An 8,922-nucleotide genomic window follows, 5' to 3' on the forward strand; every position below is an offset into this window, starting at 1 on the left:
ACAACTCATGAAAAAACAGATGTTGGTTGAGGATGCAGAGAAAGGGGAACCCTCTTACATTGTTGGCAGGAATACAAACTGGTGTAGCTACTCTGGAATACAATATGGAGGTTCCTCAAAAAGTTAAAAATAGAACTACCTTAGGATGCAGCAACTGCGCTACTAGGTATTTATCCAAAGGATACAAAAATGCTGATTCAAAGGGGCATATGCACCCCAATGTTTATAGCAGCACTATCAATGATAGCCAAATTTTGGAAGGAGCCCAAATGTCCATCGACTGATGAAGAGATAAAGAAGTGGTACACACACACACACACACACACACACAATGGAATTTCAGCCATCAAAAAGAATGAAATGTTGCCATTTGCAACAACATGGATGGAACTAGAGTGTATTATGCTAAGTGAAATAAGTCAGTCAGAGAAAGATAAATATCATATGATTTCACTCATATGTGGAATTTAAGAAACAAAACAGATGAACATAGGGGAAGGGAAGGAAAAATAAAATAAGACAAAAACAGAGAGGGAGGCAAACCATAAGAGACTCTTAACTATAGAGAACAAACTGAGGGTTGCTGGAGAGGAGGTGGTTGGGGGGATGGGCTAGATATGTGATGGGTATTAAGGAGGGCACTTGTTGGGATGAGCACTGGGTGTTATAGGTAGGTGATAAATCACTAAATTCTACTCCTGAAACCTATACTATACTATATGTTAACTAACTTGAATTTAAATTTTAAAAAATAAAAACCCCATATTAAAGGCTTTATACATGGAAATGGTATGAGGGCATTATTTATTTAAAAGAGTTCAAAATAGATACATAACTAATTGATAGCATATTATGCAATTTTGCAGTAACATGAAAAAAGCTTATAAGACACTATAAAATTCAACAAATTAACATACACCGTTGTTTATACACTATAATCACAACTTTTTTTTACTTATTTTTATAAAAGTACTAGAAAGAATAGGTGGGAATGTGTGGATTTTTTTGTTTTGCAATTCTTCCTATTATTTTTTCTAATTTTCAAATTATCCAGAAATAGCATATATTATCTGAATTATGAGAAACATATGTTTTATTTGAAAGCAAGTAAGAAAAGCACCATGTAATAGTGATAAAGAATAAAATCCTTAGTTACGTGACACTTGTGCACATGCATATGTGAGTACATGGGCACACACACAGTTATGATGAAGTGTAACAAATAGTATCAGACTCAAAGATTGTCAAAAGTTGTTCACAAAACAGAGTAAATGAGAATGAAAAGGAGGGCAGAACTTATCGTTAAAATAATGGCTGATTTTGGGGGCACCTGGGTAGCTCAGTTGGTTAGATGTCTGACTCTTGATTTCATCTCAGGTCATGATCTGAGGGTCTTGGGATTGAGCCCCATGTTGGGGGGGGGCATGCTCAGTGGGGAGTCTGTTTGAAATTCTCTCTCTCCTCTCCCTCTGCCCTTCCCCACCCTCTCCTAAAATAAATGAATAAATTTTTTAGTTAATTAAAAATTTAAAAATACAATAAAGTCTGATTTAAGTATTCTGTTTCCAGATTTTTCTCTCGTTTCCAAAAGTCTCCAGTGTTACAGAATCTATGTGACTTTGGAAAGATAAAAGTTTACACCCATGTCAAATTCTATTAAAACTCTTTTCAAGAAATTGGCTAACTTTCCAAACCTGGAGTCTCATGCAAGATTCAGGAGCTATCTTTTCTGGTTGCATTTGTGGTTTTTGTTCCAAATAAATACCTTCCCAAAACCATCAGGACCAGTATTTAAAAGCAGTCATTGAAATTAGGGAAGACTACTTCACTTCCTATCACTGTCACTGTTGCAGCCTACATGTCATCAAATCCGCCTAAGTTTTTACAAAAGAAACAACATGAATGAATTGTATATGTCACTTATGTAAAGAAATTTTAATATATTAAAGACATACCTACTTGAACCCCAAAAGGTTCTTCCTTTCTATATGATTTAGATTAAAATGGCATACTAACTGAAGTACCTGAGAACTACAGTGATTGCTGCTACAGAAGAACATGGTCTCCTATCAATAGTATACTGTAATCTGAAAAAAATCATTATTGAGTTAATGACAAAATGAATTAGATTCAAAAATCAAATTACCATGAGCAAAAACAACCTCCCTGTTAAAAGAAGGCACCCTATTATTTGCTTTTATTCAGACAAAAGAAAAATTTAAAAAGAAGATGTAGTGTATAAGAAATATAATCTATCCTATAGTCTGTTTTTAAATGTCTAATCTAAAAATGCTATTTTAAATCACCTTAATTCTCATTTTAATGCAATAATTAGATAATATTATGTCTCTGGGTCACAAAAAATTGTATGTCCATTTATCACTTTGTACCAATCACTGCCAATTAAATCAATTTCTGGAGACAAGTTTTCTTTCAGTATTATTTACCAGAAATTAGATATGGGGAATATGGTGGGAGGCTGGGGAACAGAGTGGGGCAGGACAGAAATGATTATCACCGTACTCAATTTTACCTTAACTGTTAGATTTCTTTTCTAGAAATGAGATCTTTATAGTTTACATTAGAGCCGTGAGAAACAAGTTAATAATAGACAGTTTTTCTTATTATAGTTTATTTTTGAGTCAAGATTCAAGTTCCAAAAGCAAAAACTCGTAAATTTTCTGCAAAGCTTTTATAGTTTTATACGTCAAATAGCAAAAGTATAAAGCTTCAAGATCAATAACATCTGATTTGTCCAAGGAAAGGCTCCACTGTATGCGGCTAAATTGTTATAATGTTTTCTTTTGATTTTGATAAGCATAGTTAAATACATTCTAACCACTGATTGATATCCAAACAAATCAGTAAGTATACTCCATTCCAAAATCTCCTATTAACTTCAGTGGAATAAAACAGTGAGCAAACTGAGAAAGAAAATGCTGGTATGATTCCTCTCCTGCAAAAAACCATAATCAGTATAAAAATTCTCAGATTTCCCACTTCCATTCAGCTCCACCCCAGCAGAACGGCAATCAACATTTTATTTTTCTTTTTGCTTCACATTTCTGGCAGATACCTACAAAGGCAGCAATCTGAGTCAATGAAACCTATTAGTGATACATTGGATATTTTTCTTTATGCCATTTTTAATTCCTGGTTATTCCCTCTCTTCTCATTTTATGAAATTATATTTCTCTTTGATCATACTTAAGTCATGTTTCTCTCCATCACATTTTTATTTTCCTTCTTCATTCATCTCATTTCCTCTCTATATTCTCCTTTTTTTTCACTTATAAAAGTCACTAGCCAGAATTTTTCTTTTCAATTTGCAATTGGCTCTGTAGGATACATTTGTCAGTTGTTTCTCCCATTCTTTCCCCAACTTCCCTGTATTTCCTTTCTCTTCTTTGGAGACAACACCATATCTTCTGGCCGTCCCAATATTCCTCCATTATCTCCACCTACCATTTTACAGAAGCTCCTTTTCTCTTAGCCCAAACCTGAATGCACATTCTTTTTTCTTTTTTTTTTTTTTTTTTTTTGAGAGAGAGAGAGTGTGAGAATGCGAGCAGCGGGAGGGACAGATAGAGAGAGGGAGAGAGAAAATCCTCAAGCAGACTCCCTACTGATCACAGAACCTGCCACAGGGATTGATCCCAAGACCCCTGATCCCATCACCTGAGCCAAAATCAAGAGTCAGACATCTAACCAGCTGAGCCACCCAGATGCTCCCTGAATGCATATTCTAAATTCTCTCTTCATGCCAAACCAAAATGATAATTGTTGACACCTAAGAAAGACTGTGCTTATAGTCATATGCCAGTTCTGAGGTATTGAAGAGACTAAGTAATGGCAAAGGTATCACAACAATAAATGTTTGTATCAAAGAACCAGAAATATAAAAAGTGTTGCTTTGTTGTTGTTGTTGTTGTTGTTGTTGTTTTACTAAAAATCCACCTCTATATAGTACAGTTAGGGGTATGACACAGACTTTGATTCAGGTCCCACCTCTACCACCCTTTCATTTGGAGATATTGGAGAGATCAATTTCCCTGCTAAACTCAGTTGTTCTCATGTTTACAAAGTGGCAATAAGAGCAATACCTACTTGTAAGGTCATGGTAAAGATTATATGTATAAAATGAGAATCATAAGAACTGGCACATAGTAACTAACCAATACATATTAGCCATTGCTATCACTGTGATCAATAGTATGATGAGCAAAATAATTTATTACAACTTGAAAAGAGAAACACATTCAAGATTCATTTATATATAAGCTATTTATTTCACTCATTTGACAAACTGAAGTGCCTAAATGCTCTTAGCACTATGCTAGATGGTTGGGACAACTTACTTCACTGAGCTTATAATACAGCAATCCCAGATAAAATCAAAGACCTGTTGAAGATTAAGATTTCTGGGGCCAACATCACCGTTAAGAGTACTGATTTTATGCCTTCACTTGCTTCTGACGGCCTGCCTCGCTGCCCGCACACTCTGCCATCATTCCACAGAAATGCTTCAATTACCAGCAGTCCTTTGCCAAATTAGGCCAGTGTCCAGGGCCCTGGCTCCTCATCTCACTCGGGCCTATGCCAAAGATGTAAAATTTGGTATAGATGCCCAAGCCTTAATGCTTCAAGGCGTAGACCATTTAGCCAATGCTGTAGCCATTACTATGGAGCCAAAGGGAAGAACAGTGATTACTTAACAGAGGTGGGGAAATTCCAGAGTAACAAAAGATGGTGTGATCATTGCAAAGTCCACTGACTTACAAGATAAATATAAACATACTGGTGCTAAACTTGTTCAAGATGTTGCCAATAACACAAATGGAGAGGCTGGGGATGGCACCACGACTGATACTGCCCTGGCACACTCTGTTGCCAAGGAAGGCTTTGAGAAGATTAGCAAAGGGGCTAATCCTGTGGAAATCAGGACAGGTGTAACACTAGCTGTTGATGCTGTAATTGCTGAACTTAGGAAGCAGTCTAAATCTGTGACAACCCCTGAAGACATTGCTCAGGTTGCCATGATTTCTGCAAATGGAAACAAAGAAATTTGCAACATTATCTCTGATGCAATGAAAATGCTTGGGAGAAAGGACATCATCACAGTAAAGGATGGAAAAACACAAAATGATGAATTAGACATTATTGAAGATATGAAGTCTGATCGAGGTTATATTTCTCCATACCTTATTAATATATCAAAAGCTCAGAAATGTGGGGGTGCCTGGGTGGCCCAGTCGGTTAAGTTTTGGACTCTTGATTTTGGCTCAGGTCATGATCTCAGGGTGGTGGGATCGAGCCCTGGGTTGGGTTCTGCACTCAGCGGTGAGTCTGTTTTTCTCCATCTCTCTCTCTCACTCTCCCTCTGCCCCTTCCTCCACTTGTGCACACATGCTCTCTCTCTAAAATAAAACTTAAAAAAAAAGAGGTCAGAAATGTGAATTCCAAGATGCCTATGTTCTACCGAGTGAAAAGAAAATTCCTAGTGTCCAGTCCATTGGACCTGCTTTTGAAACTTCCAATGCTCATCATAAACCCTTGGTCATAATTGCTGAAGATACTGATGGAGAAGCTCTGAGTACAGTGGTTTAGATAGGCTAAAAGTTGGTTTTCAGGTTGTAGCAGCCAAAGCTCCAGGTTTTGGTGACAGTAGAAAGAACCAGCTTAAAGACATGGCTATTGCTACTGATGGTACAATGTTTGCAGAAGAAGGATTGACTCTAAATCTTAAAGATGTTTAGCCTCACAACCTAGGAAAAGTAGGAGAGGTCACTGTGACCAAAAATGATGCCACACTTTTAAAGGAAAAGATGACAAAGCCAAAACTGAAAAATGTATTCAAGAAATCATTGAGCAGTTAGATATTTCAACCAGTGAATATGAAAAGAAAAGGCTGAATGAACGTCTGGCAAACTCTGAGATGGAGTAGCTGTGCTGAAGGTTGGTGAGACAAGTGATAATAAAGTGAATGAAAAAAAGACAGAGTTTCAGGTGCCCTCAGTGTTCTGAGAGGGGCTTGCGCCCTGCTTCGGCACATTCCAGCCTTGGATTCAATCACTCCAGCTAATGAAGATCAAAAACTTGCTACAGAAATTATTAAGAGGACACTCAAAATTCCTTCAATGACCATTGCTAAGAATTCCAGTGTTGAAAGAGCATTGACAGTTGAGAAAATTATGCAAAGTTAGCTAGTTATGACACTATGCTTGGAGATTTTGTGAATATGGTGGAAAAATGAATCACTGATCCAACTAAGATTGTAAGAACTGCTTTACTGAATGCAGCTGAAGTGGTTGCTCTGTTAACTAAAGCAGAAGTTGTAACCACTGGAATTCCTAAAGAAAAAAAGGACCTTGGAACGGGCGCAATGGGTAGAATAGGAGGTGGTATGGGAGGGGGCATGTTCTAGTTCTAGAATAGTGCTTCACCATTATTAATGAGCTGTGAGAGGAAGATCAAGGCAGAGCTCCTCAAAATAACTTCAGAGAAGTCAGCTGAAGAAAATGACTGAAGAAAAGGCTGGCCAGGTGTCTGGGTGGCTTAGTCAGTTAAGCGGCCAACTCTTGATTGTGGCTCAGGTCATGATCTCAGGGTCATGAGATCAAGTCCCGCAACTGGCTCCAGGCTCAGCGGGGAGTCTGCTTGAGGATTCTCTCTCTCCCTCTGCCCCCTCCCAAGATGAATAAATAAATCTTTAAAAAAAAAAAGGCCGATATTTAAGAAAATCACTATAAGCATCCATTACTGATTTGACAACATATAATGCTTTACTGCTGTCATTGCCCATACCTACAGATCATTTACTTTGTATTTTTGAATAAAAAGACATTTGTACATTCCGGATAACAGCGCAAGAGCCATCTACCGATGTACTGCTTTCAACTTAAATCACTGAGGCATTGTAACTATTATTCTGTCAAAAATCAGGATTTTAGTGCTTGCCATAACCAGATGAAAAATTAAGAAGCAGCCTTTCTGTGGAGAGTAAGAATAATTGCATACAGTGTAGAGATGGTACAAAGTTATGCAAAGAGATCAAAGGTATATAGTCTGTGTATAGCTCCAGGACTCACTTTGTGACTTTAGAAAGAAGAGTTTCAGACAAACAGAAAAAGTGAGTCAGTGTGTTGAGGTGTGAATAATGGAGGATGCAGATTTGAGACAGAGAATATAGATATTCTTGGAAACATCTAGTTGTGAGCAGAGACAAGAGTTTCTGTGCAGCTGAAAGTGGACTTGGACTATAGGGAGGATTCGTGCACAGGTAAATGTTTGTTTTTAAGGGGAAAGATCCTTTGACATGTCTAATGTCAATGGAAAGAAATCAGGAGAGAGGGAGAAGGCTGAGAATACAGAAGAGAAAGAAAATACTCCTCAAATCAGGGCTTTAGAACACATACAGGTGTAAGATCCAGAGCATGCATGAAGGCATTGGCTTATAAGGGGAAGAAGCATCGGAAGGGAAGAATGAAAGAAGTCAGGGAGAGTGATAAATTATTAGGAGCTTCCTATCTCACAGAGGCTATTTTCTCTGTATGCCATCAGTTAAACAGGAAGGAAGGCGAGTAGTGTAGGGTGAGAGCACAGTACAGTAGAAAAGGTTTTATAGAAAGCCATGGAGAATGGAAGATAGCTTTCTAGGAAAATACATAGAAGTTGCATCTCAGATCGGAGGGTGCAGCCGAGGTCATCATCCCAGATTCTTTCCCTGTTTGCTTGGTGCACATCATCTCCTCTAATGCCTGCCCAGAGGGGCTTACACCTGCCTCCCTCTCCCTTCCTTTTTACCTTTACCTTCCACGAAGAGGGCTGATTTCAGGTGGTGAGTATTTTATCTTGTACTTTCCATTTTTTTTAAAGAAAGTATATCAATGTAAAAATCAGGTTATTTTAAGCATGACTGAATCACATATAATACTGTATGATGAAAATCTCAAGGAACTTTTAGTTAACATGGTTTGAATGTGCTGAAAATGACTCGCAGAACATCCTTCCCTCCTAAAAATTAATGATGATGCAGTTTACCAAGCCTCCACACTCGTGCCTGTGGACACAATGAAAGAGGAAAACACAGTGAAGGGACTAGAAACCCAAAGAATTTTGCTCTAAGCTAGCTGCATGTTGCTAGGCAAAAAAAAAAAAAAAAAAAATTGTTTGTGGTCATGACTAACATGGATAAGTGTTCAAGTGGCACTCTATTTTTCTCTCTCCTCCTTCTCTCCCTCTCCTTCAGCTGGACCCTTCTGTTTCTAAGATACCTTCTAGTCCGAGTCTTTGCTGCTCAATTGGGTATCTCTGATACTGACTGAGGTTGCCTGGCAACATGACCAATAGACCACTCACCAGCCCGTGTGGCAGCTCCATTTTTTGGTTCGCAGGTGGGAGATTTGGATAGAATTGCATGAGGTTTCCACATTGCAATTCTGTTTCATTTCAGTGATCATATAATGAAGTTTATTACTTACAATATCATTATTATACTTCATTGCATTATTCAGTATTGTACAGAGGTTTTTCTTTTTTGTCATAATTATTAATACTTCCAGGAAATTTTAAAAGATTGGAATTGCCCTTCAAAATACTTCCCTTCTAAAAATAAATAAATAAATAAATAATTTTAAAAATGAAAAAAAACCTCATTCCTTTTTAGAAGCTCCTTACCATAAAGGCAAAATTTTTTAAATATTAAAAACCATAAGATTATTGACAGGGAAGAGATATAAGGGGAACATCTTAGAGACTGGAAATGTTCCATATCTTGCTCTGCATAGTAGTAACACAGGTACATAGCTATGTAAAATCCATCAATCTGTAGACTTAATATTAGTGCACTTTGCACACTTTAATATACATATGGCATGTTTCAAGAGTTTTAAAAAGTAGTGACAAGATGAATAAATATACACA

General features: G+C 37.3%; 1 pseudogene; it reads left to right on the forward strand.

Moving 5' to 3' along the window:
• The first annotated feature begins 4,520 nt into the window (after nt 1–4,520).
• LOC114216500 (60 kDa heat shock protein, mitochondrial-like) lies at nt 4,521–6,424 on the forward strand (annotated as a pseudogene).
• The last annotated feature ends 2,498 nt before the right edge of the window (nt 6,425–8,922 follow it).

The sequence above is a fragment of the Eumetopias jubatus genome, unplaced genomic scaffold (genome assembly GCF_037043125.1).
Source record: "Eumetopias jubatus isolate StellerSeaLion01/CBP00866 unplaced genomic scaffold, mEumJub1_p1.0 scaffold_3, whole genome shotgun sequence".
Classification (NCBI taxonomy): domain Eukaryota; kingdom Metazoa; phylum Chordata; class Mammalia; order Carnivora; family Otariidae; genus Eumetopias; species Eumetopias jubatus.